Source organism: Hesperophylax consimilis, chromosome 2 (assembly GCF_061612785.1).
Source record: "Hesperophylax consimilis isolate HC1 chromosome 2, BYU_Hcon_1.0, whole genome shotgun sequence".
Lineage (NCBI taxonomy): Eukaryota > Metazoa > Arthropoda > Insecta > Trichoptera > Limnephilidae > Hesperophylax > Hesperophylax consimilis.
This window is the reverse complement of record NC_142837.1, coordinates 8,102,874-8,129,010: the sequence shown is the minus strand read 5'-3', so window position 1 is coordinate 8,129,010 and position 26,137 is coordinate 8,102,874. Positions and strand designations below refer to the sequence as shown.

Genomic DNA, 26,137 nt, shown 5'->3' with positions numbered 1-26,137 from the left:
CCAAAGCCATTTCAAGCAACGTTTTAATTCTGAATGGCAGTCTTACACCAGGGCGACACTGAGAAAATCTTCCCCTCTGGAACGTGCCGCAAATACACTATATATTATTTTGAATTAGTAATTTGTGAAATAACAAAAAATTAATAAAAAAAAAAATTTCCGTACGCCGGGATTTGAACCCGCGACCAGCTTGCTAGTCGAGAGCTTTACCCTTCTACCATGGAGGCCGTCAAACATTGGCAAAAATCTACACTACAGCATAAATATTTCATTTGAGTCCTTTGTACACTATCTTACCAGACGCTTTAAGCCTGAAACTGAAACTTTACCTGAAAACTGGGTGCATTTTAAATGTGAAAATAATATAATTGCATTAGAATAAGTATTTGTTTAACTTGATCGTTCCATGTCTTCTACGGGCTTCCTTACACATCTTTCTTTGTTCATCACATTTAACCACAAATAATTATGTGAATCATTTCTTGTTTTTATTTGGAAACGAACGAACAAATACTGGCGTTTACTAAAAACGTTTTAATTGTTTTCCTGTAGAGTTAAGGCCGTAGGTCTGAGTTGAAAACAAAACGCTTTTTTAAGGATGGAACCTACTTTGAATTAATCTGAAGATAGAAAGAGGTAAAAACCATTAAATTCCCGGTGAAAAGCTTGTTCAATGCCGACTGTCAATGGAAGACCCATAAAAAGATGCGGTAAGTCATTTTTCCATTTTTATAAAAATGGAATAATTTCGGTTTCAACGGGTTATTTCTAAACCACTTCTCTTTGAGTATTATGCGACCTAAATCTACGGCTTACTTTGTTTTCGGCGTGGAAAATTTTTTTAAAAATTCAGTGGTTTGAAAGTAAAAAAAATTAAATATATCTTAATTTTTTTTTTTTAATCCAAGAAACAGATATTTTTTATTGTTTTCCCTTCAAAAAACGATTGGTAGTTGGTGGTCAGTGGGTATATGTATTTATTCGCTTGTCAGTTGTGTCCGTATAAAAAAGAATAATACAAGAAGTGCGCCTTACAGAAAAGCTTAACTTATTGTCTTAGGTACTAATAGGTAAGTTAGCTTTCGGATTCCACAGAGTAAAAGCCAGGATCTATTTCGTTGCAGAAGCTTTGTTACTAACTATCGTATATATATGTGTTCTTCATTGCTCAGTTTACTAATTAGAGTAAATAGAGTCAGTGGACAACTTCAATTTTTCACTCAATAAATACAAAAGATTGTTAGTGATGTAGTTAAGTTACGTATCATTTTTACTATTTATATGTAAGGGCGTTAATAAATCAATAAATAAAACACGTTTTTAGTTGAAACTATGATTTCTAAAAAATATGTTCCTGTTTAAACATCATTACCCTTGAAACCCTTGAAAAAACTGCTGACATTCGAATGCCAAATTATTCACAGAAGTGGGCCAAAGTCTAATTGAGAGCACGGGCGTCACCGAAGACGAATGCTCGGCGCTAGTAAGCTCACATTATTTCCTAGAAAGTCGGGAAAAAATAACTATTCCATTTTGTCCTGACCTAATTTACGGCGGATGGCGTTTGAGACGTATCGGAGAATAAATCATATCATTACTGTCAGTCAGTTCAGTTACAGAAATAATGAATTTTGTTATATTTTCTTGCGGTATTACCACGTTTACACGCTGACTTGTGAGCGTGATTTTATTTAATACTTATTAAGTTGAAGAATTATTTATTGATTTCTATTTTTTGTTATTTCATAAAAAAAACATTATGTAATTAAAATGAGCTGTAAAAAGGCTACAAGGGATCAGAAGGACCAATGGCATATCTGGTGAGTGATTATATACATTTCACTATGAGGGGTCAGTAAATGCTAGGGAACGATTTGAGCTAAAGATAAAGATATAATGTAAAATATGTATGTGGTGTATAAGTGTAAGTACGTGTGAATGAAAACGTGTATTTATGTGTCTGAATTGTGTTATGTAGGGGAGAGTTGCGAGTGTGCACTGATTAATTAATCTTTGTCATACAAAAAACTGTAATTCCGAAACACGAGGAGATTTTCTAATACCCTAGTTCCTTAGTTCATTGAAACCTACTACAACTCGACCTGGTTAATTTGATATGGCTTTGTATGCCACCAAAAAAAATGAAGGTCAATCGGCTCATTTTTTCATATCATGAGAACGTGTCGCTTCTACGATTCGTTCTTAGGTTCAACAGCTCGGCTGTGGAACGAACTGCCGGCCTCTGTGTTTCCTCCCTCCTATAACTTGGGACTCTTTAAGACCCATGTTCACTCCTTTCACTCCACAAAAAGACCCTTCACACATCATCCCCAAAGATGACATAGGCCCTGAGGGAAATTATTTTCTTCAGGGCCTCCTGTGTTAAGTTAATATAAAAAAAAATAAAAAAAAATATCATAGATTTGTTGAATTCCAAAAATTATTCATTAGTAATGTCACCGATGAAAAAGTTTATAGTGTTAGAGATGTCGGAAGTGAAATAGAATAACTAAAATAAATGTAGTGATAAATATGTTAGTAACACTAGACACCAGTCGGGATGGATCATAGTGTTGAGATGTCGGAAGAGAAGTAGAATAACTAAAATAAATGTAGTGACAACTATGCTAGTGACACTAGGCATCAGTCTTTTTTTTTCTTTGTTCATAATTTTTATAGTTTTAACTCAACCGTTTGGCATTTCATCTGTATAAAATTTCGTTTAAACGTTCTGTTTCTGGTTTCGAGAATCTGCTGCATCCACTTTACATATCGACCGGTCGGTGGCCGAGTTAACATTGCGCTTGGGTCCTACTCAGGCGTAGTGTGTTCAATTCCTCGGCTGGCTAAGTCCTCCATCACAACTCAAGCAACATTTTCAGCTTACTGTGGTGGTAGTAGGAGATTTTCAAATATTGTCAGGTTATTCGTAACCCGGGAATATTTGTCTTTCTTTAAAAGAAATATATATATATATATATATATATATATATCAAATATGACATATCCACTCTGACTGTATAAATAGTTGACTGATTTGTGATTCCTGCTGCATCCACTTTATTATTTAAACAAACCTCAATGACTAGATTGCTATCTATTTATTTAGCAATTACTAAGTGTTTCAATAATATAGTACTTACTGCTTGAAAAAAGCTTTAAAAAATGTAATGTAGAAAGATATGTTTCTGCGATTCGTAAATAATATTTTCCAAACTTTTCCAGTGTCAGTGTTCCAGTTCTTAGTGTCAGGCAATTATACCGCAAGGTAAACCTATAAATAAAACATGTATGAAAACCACCAACGTATATTACCAATAGTAATAAAACAAGAGCATAAACGTAAGGAACAATTTTGGTACCGAAATTCACGACAACTTTTGTTCAAAGACACGATATATGTAATGTATACAGCGCCTCAGGCATACGAAAAACTGCCACTCATACTTTAGCAATAACTAACATGTATTCTTTCAACAAAGACACCATATATGCAATATAAACAGCGGCTCAGGCATACAAAAAACTGCCACTACAGACCTCAGCTATAACTAATATGTATTCCTTCAACAGCGACACCATATATGTAATGTAAACAGCGCCTCAGGCATACTAAAAACTGTCACTACAGACCTTAACAATAACTAATATGTATTCCTTCAACAAAGACACCATATATGTAATGTATAAGGCACCTCGAGCATTGAAAATACTGCCACTACAGACCTCAGCTATAACTAATATGTATTCCTTCAACAGCGACACCATATATGTAATGTACACAGCGCCTCATGCATACTAAAAACTGTCACTACAGACCTTAACAATAACTAATATGTATTCCTTCAACAAAGACACCATATGTGTAATGTATGAGGCGCCTCAAGCATACAAAATACTGCCACTACAGACCTCAGCTATAAGTAATATGTATTCCTTCAACAGCGACACCATATATATGTAATGTACACAGCGCCTCAGGCATACTAAAAACTGTCACTATAGACCTTAACAATAACTAATATGTATTCCTTCAACAAAGACACCATATATGTAATGTATAAGGCGCCTCAAGCATACGAAATACTGCCAATGTGCCAATACAAACCTAAGCAATAACGAATACGTATTCGTCCAACAAAAACATGAAACAAAAACAGAATGGCTAATGAGAAAAGATCACAAGGAAATTGAAATTGTATTCTCATAGTACCGTCTTGCATTTTCACTTTATATTATTTTATTTATTTAAACTTATTATTCGTTGTATTTTTAACCATATGTCTTTAATCTACTATTTTGTTCTTCTTTTACACACTACATACTTTTATTAATTCTTCTCCTTCACATATTTATCTAAATTTAATACTTCACAACTATGTCAATAATTGTGAAATCAAATATTTGTATTGTACATTCCAGTCACCTAATTTGTAACAGGTTACCCCTAGTGAGCTAGGTAATATAAAGCGTAAAAAATAAATTATAAAGAACATTATTTATGTTACCTACTAATGTTGTTGTTATATTTTTTTAATGAAAATTAAAAAAATTGTAATTCAACAAACGCTGATTTATTAGCACTGCATACAAAATTATATATCTAATCCAAATATACATAGAGTACATAAAGAGCATTCATTAATAAATTTATTTATGTATATAATCCAAATATACGTAGATTATATGAAGGGGAATTCATAAATAAATTTAATTATATACAGGGTGTCCGGAAACTCGTAGTACAAGCGGGAAACTGGTGAATCTACATCACATTTGGAGTCGATTTTGTAGTATATATATATTTTTTTGAGCTTTCGTTATCGAGTAAATCGAGTTTGAAGTTGATTTTTTTTTTTTTTTAATCAAATTCTTATAAATTATTACTGAAGATCAAAGTATCCAACTAATTAAAACTATTTGAAAGTAAAACAAATGAAGAAACTCGGATTTGAAGCATTATTTTGAAATCACCCTTCATTTAACCCGGTGTAATCATAAAATATTTCTGCTCTGCAGGGTTAAAACATCTGTTATTCAACCCTAAACACCAGAAAAAACTTTAACCCTAAAATAGCCGAAAAATATTTTTTTGGTTTTTTTTTTTTTTGAAAATGCTCAAATCAAAAAACTTTATGTTTTTTTGGGTTCCCCATGTGGTGTAGATTCTACAGTTTCCCGCTTGTACTACGAGTTTCCGGACACCGTGTATATATAATTCAAATATACAAAAAGTGGCATTCATCAATAAAGTTATGTATGTATATAATACAAATGTACATAGAGTACATAAAGGGACATTCATAAATAAAATTATTTATGTGCATAATTCAAATTTACATATTATAGTACATAAAGGGACATTCATCAATAAAATTAATTATAAATAATAACATAACACAGAAAAGAATCTTTCTTTGTAGGTAGTTCTAGTACTTACTCAGGTGGTTTTTTTTAATAGACTGAAGGTGAATATAGTATAATAATTCATTTTTCAATGGCGCGTGAAGAATGGCGTGGCAAGACTAGCTCTTCATATTAATTTACTTTACGTTAAGCCTGGTACACACGCAAAGCTCACATCAACAGATAATATAAAGCACAATAGCGCTCGCCATACAATCCCATACAGACCCGACACACGTAAAAAGATAACGCGCTATAAGTGTGGTTCTGAACTTCGCTAACCGAATTTATTTTACGTAACCGCTCTCGACGCGATATTTGAAAAGTTATGCGTCCCCCTCTCCGTCGTAAAAAGGAGAGGGAGTCATTTTAATTACGGAGCTACCAACTAAGTTCCGTGTTCCCTTTGACAGCCATGACATAAGCAGCCTAATAATGCATTTCTTATTTATTATGTTAGCTCATATCGTCATGTGTGCTAGTAAATTTAGAAACATAAAAGACGTGCTCAAGCTGTCAGTAAGTAAAGTTGTCACTTTGACAGATGAAATTATGTTCCTCGGCCGCTCTCGAATTCAACTGACCCCCTCTCCTACCATAGGAAGAAATATTTGATAGCGTCGTGCGTCGGTAGAAAAGATGATGCGCTGTACATTAACTTTTGATGTGAGCTTTGCGTGTGTACCACGCTTAACTCTTGTTACTCCAAACAATGTTAGGAATCGCTGGCCTATGTAAAATTATTGAAAATAAACAAAAAATGCGATGGCACATGGAAATTTCGTTGTCATAGCATTTTCCCGCATATATTGTGAGGTTAGGAACCTTTGAAAAAAACTGTAGGAGCGATAGTTCTTCATCTGACAGCTTTCATAAGATTGATATTTAAATGAAAAAACTTTCCCGGAGTAATTTTTTCTATTGTCTCTTAAACAGGAGACCAAAGGAAAATGATTAATGAAATTTCGGCACAATTTTTGACAGGTAAAAAAAATAAATCAACGATAAACCTGAGTATGATTTACATGTTTTTTAGTCAAAAGAAAACAACTTTCCCCTGTTTAATTTTTCAGCACGTGCCTTTGAAAAGTTTTTTGTGACGCGCGTAAATAAAACATGGCGAATAAAATCACATCTGTGGCTTTATTTTGGTACACCTTTTTTTCGTAAAATGAACCGTTTTCATCATAAATATCATATATTGGACGATAACTAGATATCATTGGCTTATATGAATTAATTATATAATATAATATAATGAAGTTTTCATTCAATAATCTGTGATAGGTTCAGCGTATCTTTGATAAGCAGATGAAAACATTCAAAATTCGTAAGCAGTTCTCAAATTTTTCAATTCGTATAAATGGAAAACATAAAAATCTAAATACTTTAAATGATTTATCAGCCTAGAATGCATCGCATCTAGGTGCACAGCCTATAACTTTACCAGGCCTGGTCAGGAAATAAGCGTTCCCCCAGCTTTTACACTTTTAATATCACAAAACGAGACTTTTAACTAAGGTTTTTATTTATTTATTTATTTATTTATATATATATACGCCTAAAAAGGCTTTTACATAGAAGTGATACATGATGCAGTACAATAAGAGAATATGTATTATACAGGAGATATTGACAGTAAATAGATGTAATCCATTTTAAGGAAGGAAAAAAAATAACATAAAGTAAAAAAGAAAATTCAACAACATTACATATAAAACAAATCATTTTTATTTTTATTTTTTATTTCATTTAAACGCCCATAGGGCTTTTACATATAATAATGTACATCTTTATTTTTTTAGTTATACATTTTATATAAAAAAAAATACATATAGATTACATATAAAAATGTCAGATTTAGCAAAATATAGGTTACATAAAATATAAGAGTTTAAAAAATTAGGTATGATAGAGTGCAAATAAGTGCGACAAAAAATATAAAATTTGCCAAAATCCTCCAAATCAACGATAATGTTAATAAGAAGGTATAAAATTAGTTGATAACAATAGTTTACAAAGTATGTAAAAATAGTTCGCACATACTCCGTTTAAAGTTGGCCAAGTTCAAATTATTGTCAAATACATTTATATTATTTAAGTATTTGTTACCAAGACTGTGTAAACGTTGTATTGGAGAGTGAAAACTATAGTTGGAATGAGATGTATGTATGTAAAATGTTGATATTTGCCTAGTTGTTCGTGTAGGTATGTGTAGATTTATTAAATGCAGGAGTTCACAACAATCGAATTTAGAGTTCAATAATTTTAATAAAAAGGTTAGGTCGTTTATTTTTCTTCTGTTTTCTAATGTCGGAATATTTAAATGATTCAATAATGACTGGTAATTTATGTGTTCTAAAGGGATGTTAAGTTTAAAATTGACGAAGCGTAGAAATTTTCTTTGAATTCTTTCAACATTATGAATATGTACATTGTAGAAGGGTGACCAAACTATGGAGTTATGTTCTATCAGGCTTCTAATAAGGGATATGTACAATAGTTTTATGATTTGTAAAGATTTAAAGTTTTTAATTGTTCTTAATATAAAACCTAATGTTTTCATACCCTTATTCACAGTTTGTTGAATGTGGGCCGTAAAGTCTAGTTTCTCATCCATTATTATGCCAAGATCTCGCATTTCCTTTACTCTTTCTAAATTTGTTTTATTTATTGAATAGCCAAAAAATTGTGATGTTTTTTTTCTGGAAAAGGTCAAAATTTTGCATTTTTCTACATTTAAATATAAATTGTTTTGTGAACACCACTTATTTAGCATGTCTATATTAGATTGAAGAACTTGACAGTCGTTTAATGAGGTTATTTCTTTATATAATTTAATATCGTCGGCGAATAGCGGTACATTGACATTTTCAAAGCAGTTGACTATGTCATTTATAAAAACAATAAATAAAATTGGGCCAAGATGACTACCTTGCGGTACGCCACTAGTGGCCAAAAATGGTTTAGATAAAAAAGATTTTATTTTAACAAGTAAAGTTCTACCAGATATGTAGCTACTTAACCAGCTTAACATATTTGCTCTGATTCCTATAGCATGAAGTTTTTGGATCAGTACTTTGTGAGACACTTTATCAAAGGCTTTCGAAAAATCAGTATATATACAGTCAACTTGTTTATTTTTAGAAAAAGACTCCAATATATAGTTTTGAAACAGTAGTAAATTTGTTGTAGTTGATCTACCTCTAATGAAGCCATGTTGTTTGTCATTTATTAATTTTGTTAGTGTTATCATCAAAACTAATTTACCAAAGCTACTCTAATTTGTAGGATTCAACAAAGTGTTGATGTAGATTATGCTTAATTCTATGTATGGAGTCAATAAATAAATCAATAACACCCCCATACTTGTTGCCCAGATCATGCATCCTATTGGTCAGTGAGTGTGTCTGATAGTTGGTCGAGTATGTATTACAGAAGAATGTTATATTTTGCCTTGTATTCCTAGTCGGCACATGTAGTTTAATAGTGGCAAGGATGGCAGGACTATCAATTAAGTTATTAATGACTCTGTGTAACACAACCAGGTCTGAAATAATTCTCCTGTCAGACAGTGTTATTAGATGCAATTGATTCATCAAACTGACATAATTAATGTAAACAATAGGAATTCCGAGCTTAAAATTTACATACTTAAGAAATTTGTGCTGAACTCTTTCTATATTATTGGAGTGAACTTTATATAAAGGGGACCAAATAGGTGAATTATACTCCAATTGACTTCTGACTAATGAAGTATAGAGGGTTCTCATACAATCTATGGACTTAAAATCGGTTAAAGTTCTGCAAAGGAAGCCAAGCATCTTTAAAGCCTTATTAGTTTTATAGTTGATGTGTTCAATGAATGACAAGTTTTCAACGAATATTACACCCAAGTCACGAATATGTGATACTGGTATTAACTTAATATTATTTAATGTATATTCATGTAATATATTATAACGAGTTTTGGAAAATCGTATTACTTGACATTTCTGAATGTTCAAAAATAAAGCATTTTGTTCACACCATTGATGAAGTTGTTCTAAATTACTCTGTAAAATTTGACAATCGGATACATTTTGTATTCTTTTATATATTTTTAAGTCGTCAGCAAATAGCAGAACTTCTACATCATTAAATTGGTCAACAATGTCATTGATGAATAATAAGAAAAATATTGGGCCGAGGTGGGACCCTTGAGGAACCCCACTTGTGGCCTCGAATATATAAGATTTTACAGAATTAATCTTAACACTGAGCACCCAATGGCTAAGATAACTAACAATCCAACTCAATAATTTACCTTTGATGCCCAACGATCGAAGTTTATAAATAAGTATGTGATGTCGAACCTTATCAAAAGCTTTACTAAAGTCAGTGTATATACTGTCCACTTGTTGTTTGAGACCCAGAGATTCAGATATGTAATTTTCATAAATCATTAAATTACTTAAGGTAGAGCGACCTGTGATGAAGCCATGTTGGTTAGGAACAATAATGTTGTTGATAGGTTTTACAATGATATCTAGGACTAATTTCTCAAAAACTTTCGGTAAAGCAGACATTATACAAATTGGTCTATAGTTTGATATATCGCTTTTATCTCCTTTTTTATGAATAGGGGTTAAATAACTCTTTTTCCACTGAGCTGGAAAAGAACCAGAACTTAAAGAATTGTTAAAGAGTTTATAAAGAGGATATATCAGACTACTAACACAGGTTTTGAAAAATATTGGAGGAATACCATCCGGTCCAGCAGATTTATTGCTATCTAATTCTTTTATGACTTTTTCTATAGATTCTTTTTTGATGAAACATTGGCTTAGATTTAATACCTCTTCCACTGAAATATCTGGAATCGTATTGACACGAATATCTGTGTCGTAAACACTTTTAAATGAATCAGCAAATAGATTAACTATACCTTCGATACTGTCGGCACATTTTTCTTTTAAGTACATGTTATTGGGAAATCCACAATCATTTTTTTGTTGACTTTTAGAAAAACTCCATAATTTTTTAACATTTTGGTGTACCTCTTTTTCAATTAGGCTTACATAATCACTATAGCATTTTATTGATAATTCTTTACACTGCTTACAAAATTTAGTAAAAGTTATGTAATCATTAGGATTTCTGGTATGTTTATATATTCTATGGATATGTTTTTTATAATTAATATGTTTTTTTAATTCCCTCGTAAACCATTTGGGATAGTTATAGTTAGATGGTGTGAAGTTGACCCTAGGAACAAAGCGCTCTATCGAGGTATTTAAAATTGAGTAAAATTGTTCTAATTGATTATTTAAATTATTTTCGCTGTCTAAAAATGACCAATCTACTGAGGTAAGGTACTCATTAATATTATGGTATTCGGCTTTGGAGAAATTATACGATGTGGTAGTTAGGTTTGGAGATCTTCCAGACATATTTGTTATGATAATATCTAATGGTGGATGGTGTTTATCTAGAGGCAATAATAATTCGTCAGATTTCTCAACCACTATTTTTGAATCACTTGAAAACACTAAATCTAACATTCGATTATTAGAATTAGACACATTGTTTGATTGAATTAGTCCTAGGAATATGGACATATCACGAATTTCACTGGATTTAGCGCACTGTAATTCAACTTCGTTTGTGGCAGATCCAATGTCATCTTGGCTGGTCCAGTTGGGCAGATTATAATCACCAGCAATTATGAATTTTGCTTTCGGATATTTGAATTTCAGCATTTCTATGTCCTCATTGTGGTTTTTATATATTTGCAAATCCGATGCAGGTGGGATGTAGACACAACCTATAATAATTTTACTATAAGGTATGTTGAGCATTACAAAAGTGTGTTCAACATTTGTGTGCTTGACCGGTAGTCTACAGGATGAGATATTTTTAGACACACATAACATCACGCCTCCTCCGTTAGACTTTTTGCTCGAATTAGGACTTTGATCAAGGCGATAGATAGTATATTGATTTAGGCCTAATTCTGACGAGCCGATATCTGCATTTAACCATGTTTCAGTTAATAATAAAATGTCATATGAGAAGGTGGGTGAATTCCTTTTAAGTTGTTGCAATTTCGTACGGATTCCTCAAACATTTTGATAATATCCATTGATTCTTAAGAGTGTGTTATGTTTGTTTATCAGTTTTTTGCGTGGCTTTTGATAATTTTAGGAATTCCATTAAAATGTTTGATTCGCAAATCAATTTCACCCTTTTCTTTTCTCTCCTCCATTTCCTTCCAGAGGTCAGACAAATGTTCTCTTTGTTGGAGGGTCCTATCCGGTTTCATTTTTATTCCATTAGGCAAAGTATTTTTATTAAAGAGAATAAGTTTTGCCAGCTTAGGGTCTTCAAATTCGACTTTAATGGGCCTGATTTTGTTTGAAATTTTACTACCAAGCCTGTAAATTTTTACTTCTTCCGGTTTGAACTCGCTATTTATTTCACTAACGATAGTTAAAACTTTTTTTTTATCTTCCAAAATATTCTCCATGCTTGAGTTGGAACTAGACTCGGGAACGTTAAGTAAAATCACGTTCTTGGTGCGGATCTTGCGTTCCTCTATCTCTGCGAGCAAGTCACAAATTGGTGATGTTTCTTGGGGTAATACTTTCTTTTCTATGATTTTTTCAAATGTCATAACTTTCCCCTCCAGGACTCCTACATTTACTCCTAGGTCCTGCATGGTACCAGAGAGGTTAGATAGTTTGGTGAGTATTTTTGCCATTTGATCTTTAGTGATTTTTAAAGAGGGATCGGTAATGACACTATGAATGCCAGTAATCTCTTCCTTGGCTTTATTTAGAAGAGAAAGTGCTTCATTCGTATTCATTTTGAAAGCGATATTCGGCGGAATTTGGCAATATAATTATTAAGAAGAAACAGATTCACGGCACACAGAAGTTTAAATAATAGTTTTAATTGTTGGCTTGTTTGCAAACACTATTTATTTGTTAGTATATATTTTTATTTATTTGGTTTTATAGATTTTGATATATTTTAGCTCAATACTTGTTAAAAAAACATTAATTATTGAGAGCAAAACAAAAACTCGACAACTGTCATTAACAGGTAATTGTTACATTCAATAATCTGTGAAAGGTTTAGCGCATCTTTGATAGGCAGATAAAAACATTCAAAATTCATAAGCGGTTCTTAAATTTTTCAATTCGTATAGATTTCTTTCGATTAAATTCAGTCACTGCTGTCGTAAGAATCAATAAAAAAACGTTTGATCAGTTGGTAAAGCAGCGCCCTGTAGAGGCGGGACTGTGTTTGAGTCCTAGATGCCGTAACCGTATCTTTTTCTGATTTGTCTGTTTCAAAATAGATAATATTATCTTCAATGATTAAATGTTACAATTTGAGTTTTACTCATTAAGTAATTAAAATAAATTTTGTGAAATTAAGCTTTCTTAACTATTTGCTTTATTCAGGAAAATTTTTGTCCCAGCTCCGTACCCACTGTGCTTATGTGAACAGTAGTTCGGAAGACAGGATAGTGAGCCGAGACTCGATCCCTTATAGTACTATACATTTGCGAACTTAAACGTGAACTGAGCCACGAATTATGGGAAAGGAACGAAGCAACTGCAAGCGTTTCATTGCGGTTGCTTCATTCCTTTTCCATAAGTTGAGGTTCAGTTCGTCAGTTCGGCTCGTGTATGTTACGTGGAATTAATTATATAGACGAGGAAGCCATCTCCGCAGGATAGTATCTTACCCAAATAAACATGTTATTCATGTATCCACTTGGACAGGGCTTGAACTACGCTTGTATTGTCCCATTGTAATGCGCGGTCGAGGCTGTTCGTGGAGCAGGGTAAGGAAACTATTGTTTTGTCTTTTTTACTTTCTTCGTGTAATCCCGTCATTATAGTAATGCATCTTTTTGTCGTGCAATCTCGTTGATTGTTAACAAAGACAAATATTTCGGGAAAAATATGCTACATGGAATAAACAAAGCATCTTGAACTTTTCACGGCTTTTGTTTGCAATAGTGTCGTTTTTGTTATGGGATAATCATAAGCAATGTTAGAGCCTTACTAAAAAACCTTTTTTATATCTTACATCAGTGTTCCGCAAAGTGTGCTCCGCGGCACACTGGTGTGCCGTGGCCATTTGTAAGTGTGCCGCGAGTCCCGCGTCACTTCTCACAAAGTGCTCTGTAAATCGGTCTTTACTTTTCTGTGCGGCGCGGCGGCTGGAGGTGGCGTGGGTGGGACTCGATCGCTGCGAAGTGGCCGTGTGCTACGCCGCTACGCTACATTATCACGTGTACTACACTACATAAGTGGGGTGCTATTGCTACATTATCACGTGATTGCGCACGAGCTATCGGGGTGCATGCGCGTGACAACATAACATTACGAATTACGACGGTGACGTTGCGCCCGCTTGTTTAGTAGTCATTCGTTAATGCAAGTGTTTGGTTGTGTCGTCGCAAACTTAATTAATTTTTTAATTGCAAAAAAATGTCCCATATTACGTGTGTATAATGGATAAAATCGTTAAACGTACCGCAAGTTTGTCAAGTGAAACTAATGATTCCCAAGAAGAAGCAGAGTCAACAAAGAAAAAACCTAAGCTTTTTGATCGGAAATACGATGAGAGCTATGTGCTTTATGGCTTTATATATTGCGGTGATGAATCGTGCCCAATCCCAAAATGTCTTGTTTGTGGAGAAACTTTGGCTAAAAATTCAATGGTGCCCAGTAAACTTTCACGACATTTAACAACTAAACACCCATCGGTGGCTCACAAAGATAAAGCCTTCTTTCAACGTATGAAAGACCAGTCTAAGAAACAGGTAACTCTCATGAGTTCGTCTTTCAATACATCAAGCAAAGCGCAAAAAGCAAGCTACGTGATCGCTAATATGCTGGTTAAATCGAAGAAACCTCATTCTCTCGCTGAAACTTTAATTTTACCTGTCTGCAAAGAAATTGTCAAAATTATGATTAGCCAAGAAGCCGCTAAGGAAATCTAAAAAATACCTGCGTCAGCAGATATGATCTCACGTCGCATTAATGAAATATCCACCGACATTCAATCAACGTTAATTGAAAAATTAAGGCTAAGTGGAGTTTTCGCGCTACAAGTCGACGAGTCTACTGATATCAGTGGTCACGCGCATCTCATCACAAATGTGAGGTACACGGATGGATATGAAATACAAGAGGAGTTTTTATTTTGTCTGCCACTACCTGGTTATACCACCGGAGAAGAAATATTCAGAGTAACAAACCAGTACTTCAGTGAACATAATTTGGAATGGCGCAACTGCTTAAGCATTTGCACAGACGGAGCAGCAGCTATGACAGGAAAAATTAAGGGATTTATAACCAGGGCTTCTGAAAAAAATCCTAATATTAAAAATTTACATTGCTTTTTACACAGAGAGGCACTGATGACGAAGTCTCTGCCTGATGAATCGTTGTCTGTCTTACAAGAAGTCGTCAAAATTGTCAATTACATCAAGTCGCGACCGCTGAACTCTCGTCTGTTTAATGCACTGTGTCAGGAAATGGGAGCAGATCATCAGTCACTTCTGTTTCATACAGAAGTACGATGGCTTTCTCGATGTTACTTTTAAAGCTATTATTTTTTGACATTTGACAAGTAGAAACTACGCCATTGATAAAAATGGAACGATACACGCTTCAACAACGCATTGAAATTATTAAAATTCACTTGAGTGAATCAAATGCAAATCATCTTGAGTGATGAGGCCCATTTCCACCTCGGTGGCTTGGTCAATAAGCAAAATTGTCGCATCTGGGGCTTGAAAAACCCAAGAGTTATTGTTGAAAAGCCTCTTTATCTTCAACGTGTGACTGTTTGGAGCGGTTTATGGTCCAGCGGAGTCATAAGTAATAAGCCTAGCCAATCCTATCCAAAATTTACCTTGTTTTTTTTCTTTGGTGTACCGTTAAAATTTCTTGATTAGTTAGGTGTACCGTGAACATAAAAAAGTTTGCGGAACACTGTCTTACATTACTGATTTACACCACTTTTTAATACAAATTATCAAAATGTTGCAAATTCAACGGTTTCAACGGTTTGAAATAGTATACTTTGAATCCCAATGGTCAAATCATAAGTTTAAATTATGTTGAAATATTTTTTTAAATAGTGGTGTGAACAAAGTTTTAAATTTTTTTATTTAATAAATTAAAATGTCTTTGAAGTAGTTTTCCAATACAAATGTTTTGATCACAAAAAATAATCTTCAATGGGATTGCGGATAAGATAAATGCTATGTTTAAAGCTCTCTACAATGAAAAGACATAATTTTATGTTTAGCATTTCAATTGCACTCAATGAAGATTGTAATATATGGGTAAGTAATAAACACCTGCAATTGCACTCAATGAATATTATAATATTTGAGTAAGTAATAAAAATCTACAATTGCACTCAATTGTAATATGTGTGTAATTAATAAACATCTACAATTGCACTCAATGAAGATTGTAATATATGGGTAAGTAATAAACATCTGCAATTGCACTCAATGAATATTATAATATGTGGGTAAGTAATACACATCTACAATTGCACTCAATGAATATTGTAATATGTGTGTAATTAATAAACATCTACAATTGCACTCAATGAATATTGTGATGTATGGGTAAGTGATAAATATCTGCAATTGATGTAAACTAAAATCCTTTTTGAAATCTATTCTTTTGAACACAAAACAAGAATTAACATTGATTTCGCCTCAGGCGTTAATTTATTTCAAGCAAATCTTCCGTCTAAAATGGTATTACGGAAAAAAAACGTTATTTACTGAATATCATTTTTATTTATTACATAATATTTGGCGACGTCGTCGAATACTGTGCAGTCAAAAAGCTTTTTATGTTAATCCATTGATAAAATAAATCGTTAGTGACATTTCGCCATGTTACAGGTTGTGTAAATGAAAACGCCTTCCAGAAAAGGCTTTTACTCAAATTTTAATACAAAGGATGTGCCCCCTACATACATGAACTATACATAATCCTTTTTTTATTTTTATTTTTTTACTTATTCTGAAATATATTTGTACTACAAAGTTATAGTATATTGTCCTCCACGCTAGGAGTTCACCTGTGTTGTGGATATTATACAGGGTTTTCCAATAAGAGGTGTTATTTTGATATCCAATCGTAAAAAATCAATGGTTTCATTGCTTGTGTGGCACGTAGCACCGTTTTGTTGAAATTAAACGTTGTCCAGATCAATACCATCCAATTCCGGCCATGGAAAATCATTAATCATCTCTCAATAGCGCAATCCATTCACCGTAACTGTTGCTTCAGCCTCATTTTCAAAAAAGTAAGGTCCAATGACTCCACCGGACCATAAACCGTACCAAACAGTTACACGTTGAGGATAGAAAGGCTTTTCAACAATAACTCTTGGGTTTTCCTAGCCACAGATGCGACAATTTTGCTTGTTGACGAAACCACCGAGGTGGAAATGAATCACTCAAGATGATTTGCATTTGATTTACTCAAGTGAATTTTAATAATTTCAATGCGTTGTTGAAGCGTGTATCGTTCCATTTTTATTAATGGCGTAGTTTCTACTTGTCAAATGTCAAAATGACAGCTTCAAAAGAAACATCTACCGAAATAGCGGGCTATTCAAAATAACACATCTTATTAGAAAACCCTGGATATTCGTAATAAAGTTCTGAAATATATTCGTTGATTTTCAGGCTGAGAAGACAGCTAAATTAGCTAGCGCAGTTCTGCGTAGTTTATAAATAATTTAAGTTCCATATTTACCCATAGAGCCTCCCAATGAGCTACAGTGAGATGATGGCAGTAATCCGTTACACTTTCCGCTGTCAACCAACTAATATGACAAAAAGCTGTGATTTCCAAGTCTTCAAAACGGAGTAGAACGTGCCAATGGGTTTCTGAAAAACAAAGAAAATCCTTCTTAATACCTATGTTATCTGATGGGATACTGTGAGGTGCTTTTTGTGGAGGAAAGAGATTAGGTACGGCATTAAAGATGGTGGAAACGTAACTCAGTTGAAGGAATCAATGATGTCTTGAGTCATTGACAAATTGTTAAGCAAAAATGAGTCGTAAAAACTTTCTGATATTTCGAAAAATGTCATCGCTGGATTAATGAAGAATATGAATGCAATCAGTCTGATAAAATAGAGTCAAGAGTGCCAGGAAGACCACACCAGAAGCACTTAGAATTTGTAGGCTCTGTACAGCTCCCTCAATCATGGAAAATATCAAGAGTCATCCCAATACCGAAAATAAAAAATACAAAAAAATGTGAAGAATATAGACCAGTTAACACGCTCACTAAGTATGAACAATTACTTGAACATATAATAAAAAAACAACTTGTTGGTTTTATAGAAAAATGGAATATATTATGTGAAGAACAGTGTGGATTTAGAAATAACCAATCTTGTGAAATGGCTCTCAATCTAGTTCTGGAGGACTGGAAACAAGACTCAGATAAAAAAATATGTGATCGCGGTTTTCCTGGACTTTCAGAGAGCTTTTGAAACGATAGATAGAGATATAATTATTAAAAAACTATCTAACGATGGAAGAAAAGGAAAGGCATTGAAATGGTTCAAGGATTATTTAAGTAATAAATATCAAACCACAAAAGTGGGTGAGACAATATCCGAACCAGTAAAGATTACATTGGGAGTACCACAAGGGTCGGTTCTCGGACCTATTCTTTTTATAATGTACATTAATGATATAGTAAAAGTATTGAAACATTGTAAAATAAGATTATTTGCAGACGACGCACTGATATATATAACAGGAGAAGATTATGAACTCATAATGAACCATATAAATGAAGACCTACATAATATATCAATATGGCTGAAGAAAAATAAACTTAAATTGAATATAAACAAAACAAAATTCATGAACATTGGAAAACGAGTAACGCAAACAAAAAAAGACATATTGATAGACGGTGAAGTATTGAAAGAAGTATTTGAAATGAAATATTTAGGGGTAATAATTGACTCCAAATTAACTTTTGCTCAAAATACAAAACAAATTATTAAAAAGATTGTCAAAAAAATCTCACTGTTGGGAAGAATAAGAATATTCCTTAACACAGTTTCCAGTAAAAATGTGTACAACGCAATTATTGTACCAAAAATAAATTACTGTAGCAGCATTCTATTCTTATCCAACGACGGTTTAATGAAACAAATGACAATTCTACAAAATAGAGCAATGAGAACCATATTGAAGAAAAATAGATACACAAAAATTAAGAACATGTTGAAGGAGTTAAATATCTTGTCATTTAAACAAATTATTTACTTTAATACCATATTTTTAATCTACAAGATAATCAATGGCCAAACGTCTAGTAAATTCCTAAGAAAAAATGATAAACTACAGAACAAACACACACATGAGATGAGGAAAAGAAATGAATTGAGACTCCCCTTCAGGAAAAAAACACAGAGTCAAAAGTCATTGATGTACGGAGCGTTGAAGATATTTGGAGAGCTACCAGAAGAAATAAAATCAGAAGAAAACATAAAAACATTTAAAATTAAATTACGAAAATATGTGATTTATTCATTTTAAATGTGTTACTATAATTATATGTATATGTATATAAGGATTGTATTAGGACATAGATAACTATGTACCTACTTAAAATACCGCAATAAACAATAAACAGCTGGCATAACTCCGTACAGGTTAACCTACCTGTTACTTTAGTAAAGAGCCCATTGCATTACCACTTAAAGCTACACCACTGCTGGAATCGACGACCTTGCTACAGAAAGCTTTAGTATGACCGCACAAAAGCCCAACTGCTCCCAATCGTCTGAAGCCAGTGAGACTATGGCATCCCCAATTAGGGGATGTTGCGTGGTTGAATGTAGTGGGAGAGGAAGAACATAGGGAAGAGGAAGGTAGGGAAGTACCTAGCTATTCATATCTGGTTACCAAACGCGGCCAAACCCATTTCAAGCAACATTTCAATTCTGAATGGTCGTCTTACACCAGGACGATACTGAGAGTATATTTGACTCTGGATCGTACCTCAAATATACTATATATTATTTCAATTGAGTAATTTGTGAAACAACACAAAATATTCACATGATATATCCGTGCGCACGCGGGATTTGAACCCACAACCTTCAGATTGCCAAATGAAATTATTTTCAATTCGCTTCAAAGTGTTGACTCATGTACCCAGGGCGCCATTTGTCCTATGTGTTACATATAATTTGGGCACATAAAAATTCGTTTTTGGAGAAGAAAAATAAAAATTGACAAAATTCTTACTATTATAACAGTTTATTTAAAAATCGAAGGTTTTGTCCCTTTTTTAAATTTATTTAACTACATTTTCACATTTGCCACGCGGTTTGCCACTTTAAGGCTAAAGCGGTGGTAACGGTAAGTAAAGTACAGAGTCAAGTATGTGCTCTCTCGCACATTATTTAATATCGCACTGGAAAAATACGAGAACGGCGTGACAACTACCATATGGTGCAAATCTCCTTCGAAAATACAATATTTCGATATGTGTAAGATGTGGGACTTGTCAGAGACCCTGAAAGGTAATACTTAAGTATCAAAAACTTTGCTAAAATTGGCCGTAAGGTAAATGCCGAACAGACAAAGAGAAAGAATTTTTATGAAAAAATATGGGAAAGCGATATACAATTTCAGTCAAGTATAAGAGAGGCAGACAAACAAAGGTAGGAACTAAGTCAGTAACGCTTCTGTTTCCATTCAAATTATTATGGAAGGTACTACTAGTTTTATTCTTTATTTTATTGGGATGACCATGAGCGATTGCAACAATTGATACTGATAATACTGACTCCTCAATGAGAGACTACGACATCCCTGATCGGGGTATGTTGTGGGGCTGAAGGTAGTGAGGAGGAAAAGGAGATGGTGACTATGTTTACAGTGGGTTTATAATACAAGCCTCCAATTTAAAAATTATGTTTACAGTGGGTCTCTAACACAAGCCTCCAATGTAAAAAAAATAAAATTTCGAACAAACGGAACGTATATATTATTACTTTTGAGTCTATCTATCATATTTTATTATATCTGTCATATACATTATTTTCACCACGAATTTATAAGTAAAAATTTTACTCTTATAGAAAAATCCAGCGACACAGAAGTACACACTTTTGCAGAGATTTTATTTGGTTGACAAAAAATAACAATGAACCGCTTCCGTCTCTCGTATCGTACTCTTTATAAATTTTAAGCAAGAAATAATGTGACATGACACATTGCCTGGATTTTTACAAAATGGAAATTCTGCTGGTGGCAACATTTACTTAATTTATGAAGGTAATATAAAATGTAGTTCACCAACTTTCATGGACTAAACAAACTCTTCTTTAATTTATCGTATTCAATATGGAATAAATTACAGGTTGTCAAAAGAGTGTAAACATAAAGTTTGAGCAAGCTAAAATTGTTTAAATAGTTTTAATTGACAATACCAGGATGGTTAAAAAGTAAAAGATATTTTAGTTTTAGAATATTTTTCACATTTACATAAAATGTTCAAAATTTCTTCGTAATTTCTATAATATATACATCATATTGTAATGAAAAATATTTTTAAAAGTTTTACTATTTTTAACACATTTTTGATGTTCTTCAAATGTACTTTTTATCAAAGAAGCCGTTTAAAAGATATTTAATCGTAATTGAAAAACGTTTAGAAGGAACACTATTGGCAAGAATAAATCTTAATAAAAGCCACTTTTGGGAGTCTCGCACTTTGAAGGTACACCCACCCTGTCCCACCCCGGTATAGGTGACTTATGGTCACCCCTTCGGAGCTCTCGCATGAATCTAATTTTTTTTAATAAAAGGCTCTACAATTTATATAAATGAAGCTAGTCCTTCAAAGTCCCCGCATACGGTGTTATGAAGCGGCATGCAAGCGCTTACAAGTACTAAACTAAGGACAACACAGAAAAATAAACAACAAAACAATCAAGATTAAGTGTCAGGCAGATAGTTGATGGAGGGGACCCACACTCCAGTACCTGTAAACACATAAAAGTAAAGTAAACAATAGAGTGAAGGGGGAGTTTTGCCGAACCACGACTGGCTGTCCTGTTGAGAAATTGGTGGTTGTTGGGGCGACTGGTGCAGATCAGGACTTCTACACCCCTTAGCCGACCACCCGGTGGTGCCCTGAAGATAAGTATTGGAAAAAGAGGGATAAAACCCTAAAGAACCTAGGGGAAAGAAGCGTCAGGAGGTCGGAGGCAGGGTGGAGGTTACCCCAGCCCGCACAGTCACCCCTTTGACCACCAACGCTCATCAGGGGTGGCGCAGGTGATTGGTGGAGTACCCCGGTAAGAAAGAATAATAAGAAGCTCCAGTCGTGCATGCGGGGACGAGGCCCGTTATCCAATCCCTAATGGGGAAAATAAACAAAACAAAACAGACAACGGAGTTCAGTTCTCGCCTGTAAGCTCGTTGCTGTTACTAAAAAAAAAAAAAAAAGAAAACCGGAAAAAATACATGTAAAAAGAAGAGAAAATAAGAGGAAAAATGAAAAACAATAATCAATCCAAAAAGTGCCACATAAGGGCAACGGTAAATAAGTAAAAACAAAAGTAAAGGTGTAAAAATAAGATCTGCATGGTCTGTAAAGAGGACAGTAAGTATTGAATAAGATAACAAAATAAAGTAAGAGAGATAATTAGTAAACACAGATATATAAGAGTGCTTACAGTGTCTGTAAAAAGAAAAACAATGTGTTAACCTTAGACAGGGAAAAAGAAACATATGAAAAGAAAACAGAAAATAAGAATTAAAAAGTACAAGACAAGTTAATTAAAAAAACAATATATAAACGAATGAAAATCATCTGCAACAGCTGGTACAGTAAAAAAAAAGAAATAAGATAAGAATAATAAAATAAGAAAAACAGAATAGCATATACAATAATGAAAGAGTTGTAAAAGAATAAGTCATGGAGCAAGAGCAGTACACCGGGAGTTCCCAATTATTACACTAGTCAACGACTCTAAGCACAGGCCATCTCTCAACCCAGATCCTAGTAAACTTCCTCAAACATTCGAAATTCACACTGTTAGAAACAAGATCGGTGTTCCACACCGGTCTAATGGGGACATTCAGACCGTCTATCATTTCGTCTCTGGCATCCTTCAAAATCTCACAGTGCCACAGAATGTGCTCGGCCGACTGGTAATTATTGCCACAAGCGCAATTGGGGTGGGTGGACAGGGCAAGGCTGTGAAGCCTTCCCCTGAATTCCCCATGTCCTGAAAGGAGCTGCGTAACGTGATGGTCCAGTTTGAGGAAGGCCCCTTCCATTCTGAGTTTAACTGAAGGGAAGAAGGAGAAGGTCCATCTTCCCTTGCTCGACCTATCCCAACGGACCTGCCACTCTTTGAGCGACAGGTCCCTCATCGTTCGGAGCAGTCCTGGGAGAGTTCCTGGTCCACCCGGTGTCAGGACGACACCAAGGTGGTTGGCCGGGGATCCACGGATTAATCGCTGCTTCGCTAACACCTCCCTAATTTCTAGATCGATTGGTAATATACCAGCCGAAATTGGCAAAGCGTCCGAAGCAACGGTTCGATATGCCCCAGATAGTGCCAGCAGGGGAGTGCGCTGACCCCTAGTGAGAGCAAGAAGTATTAAGCAGTTATCCAGGCGATGCTCCCAAACAGAGGCGGCATATGCGACTTGCGCAACATATACCCCCTTGTAGAGAGCGTGCAAAGCCGGTCCGCGAAGTCCCCACTCTGCCGTGGAGATTCTTCGAAGCTTCAGAAACAGTGACTGAGTCCTGCAGGATACATCTTTGACATGAGCCAGAAAGGAGGACGATCGATCTAGAGTGACACCTAAATATTTAACGTTATCCACAAATTTGATATTAGTGTCTCCCATACGGATGGTAGGGTTTCTTGTCTTATTGAAAGAACCCTTCATCAGGAGGCCCATAGTCTTCTGGGGAGCGAAGGTCATTTTATTCCTCTCCCCCCATTTAAGGAGGGTGTCCAAACCTTCACCAGCCTTACGTTCGGGAGTCTCGCACTATATCACATATGAGTTCACTAAAATGTATTAAATGAAAAAATACACTTTGTAAAACACCACTTTTATTTTGAATTAATATTAACCGCCAACCAGGTTTCGCTTAGCTCAGGCTTGATCAGGGCTTATTATATCAACTAAAGTTATTTTCATACAGATATATATATAGAAGAAAATAAAACAATGAGTGAAAGAGATAGAAATAAAAGAGCAGAACATTGTCTGCTCTTTTATTTCTATCTCTTTCACTCATTGTTTTATTTTCTTCTATTTATATGTGTCTGTATGAAAATAAATTTAGTTGATATAATAAGCCCTGACGAAGCTTGAGCTAAGCGAAACCTGGTTGGCTGTTAATATTAATTCAAAATAAAAGTGGTGTTTTACAAAGTGTGTTTTTTCATTTAATATATAATGTCACATCACTAAAATGTGTTCAAAATTGGGATAGCTCGATTTTGCAAATGTAATGCAAAAAATTGTTCCATTTTATATTATTATTTCTAGACTCCATTAACAGTATGTTAAGAATGTCTAGTAATACGAAATCTTCAAATCTAAGCAATGGGTGTCTGCCTAACTTGCTCTTGTATATGTTATCCAAATATATGTGTATAAAGAAAATTTAAACCCTTATTAATGAAGCATTTTCCTTAGTATTTCAACTAATTATGGTGTGCATTAATATTAACTCAAAATGGTGAATCTGACAACTTCACGTTCGTACGATACAGCTTGCGATAAGTGATTGATGGGGAAATAAAGTAGAGTTTAAAGTCACGTGCAAGCCAATTTACAAACGAATACTCCCAACTACGTGGAGATAGATAAACCAGACGTGTCAAGATGATATGACGTTTTCGTGTTATTTATTACCGCGGTAGAAAAATATTGGCTGGCCAGAATTGAACGATGTTAGTTATAGGTATCATCTACCCTCCGGAAATATTCTATTTCTTTGATATGGTACGTTGACCTAGTAGATTCCACTCTCATAATATGATATTCAGTTTGGTATTCGCTGGAGCTCAAGAAAAATAATAACATTTAAATAACGAAAAATAAAAATAATTATTATCAAACCTTAAAATTTTATTATTTTATTTTTCCCGAACACATTATAAAAAATAAAAATAAGCATAAAGTAAAATAAATTTGTAGAATTTTATTATATGTATGAAAAGTATCTTGGTGATACTAAATAAATAAATCATAATATACCCAGGACGAGATGGCTACTTCTGAGAGCATCCATCATGTCCCAATTCCTCCATTCGTGTCAGTACTTCTATTACGCAGACGTCAATCATCAAATTGACTTTCGTGGCCGTAGGAAAATGGTTTTCTCACTGTCTTAGAGGAAATATATTTGAAGCAATTCTTATTTAATAAAAAAAATGCATGATTTTCGTATAAATATTATCAACAAAATTAAAACGGAAATGAACATAATACTTACCTCTAAGTATATAAATAATACACTTCATATTCAAGATTAATTAAAATTATAATCTCGCAGATAGTGAATATAAAAATGACAATACAATTACGTTTCAAAAAATTCCGAATATATTAATAAATCTCTAAACATCGGACAAAAATAAAATATAATAGGGGTAAATAGAATCAGATAAATAAATCGTCTCAATGTGACATAACTACAGGTGACCTTGGAAAAAGATGTCACAATAATGAAAAAAACTTGATATTTATCTGATGCTACCAAATGTATGTATAATATAATTTTGATGGATGGCTTCATACAATCGACTACTAAAGAAACTGGTGTGGGATCAAAGCCGTGGTTCAGTCGACAATGCTCCGAATCAGTTCGACGAAAAAACGCGGCTTACCGAGCCTACAACACATCTCGAACGCCCGAAAGCAGATCAGCATACAACAAATCGGCAAAGGAATGCAAGAGAATCATTAAAAGGTCAAAATAATCCAAATGGGGGGTAAATTCACAACTTATACAGTTTATACCATGAGTTTCTGGACTATGTGTACAAAACTTTCCTTGTTTTGGAATTGTTCCTTATATGTGATTTTTAAAGCCAATAGCCGTTAAATTTTAAAAAGATTTGACAGTATCAAGTGAATGATGAAAAATGGCAAAACTAAATAAGTAATACTTTTTTACCAAGTAGTTGGTTTTAATTAATATTTCCTGGTGGTGCGCAAATCCTTCGTTCGCAATTGTGCGGGGTTGGATGCGGTGTTGCGATAAAGACTAAGACAAACAAAACGAATTGAATTTTGCCTTAGTGTTTGCAAGAGGAAAATAAGTGGGAAAGGCCAAAGACTTACCCTGGTCTCGTTCTCCTTAGCCGCTGGTTTCTTTTCACTTATCAGCTTGCAATTCCCTTTTAACATTCGCTTACTTAACACAAAACAAAAAAAGTGACATTCACTGCGGCGGGTAAAACGTTTCACTGGACGATGTGTGCTCCAAAAACAGTCACAGCCGAGTTCAACATATGCGGGTACTCAAGATGACACGAATGTTCGCGGTAAGATGCAACGACAAGAATGCTCCTTGTCTTTGGGCCCGGGTCAAGGAAAGGGGACAAGGGGCAAAGGAGGGGTGAAGGGTACACATTTTAAGGCATTTCAATTTTAAACCTCAC

The 26,137-nt window shown here is 34.1% G+C and overlaps 1 protein-coding gene across 3 annotated transcripts in view; it reads right to left on the bottom strand.

The window, feature by feature from the left end:
- Window positions 1-26,137, bottom strand: part of LOC149425662 (gonadotropin-releasing hormone receptor-like) — a 395,919-nt gene that overhangs the window by 311,084 nt on the left and 58,698 nt on the right. For 2 of the 3 annotated variants that reach the window (XM_089640947.1, XM_089640963.1), the window contains exon 2: window positions 17,205-17,338. The exons of the other annotated variant lie outside the window; for it this stretch is intronic. The gene's annotated coding sequence lies outside the window, so the exon portion shown is untranslated. The remainder of the gene's footprint in view (window positions 1-17,204; window positions 17,339-26,137) is intronic. 3 annotated transcript variants of the gene reach the window in all.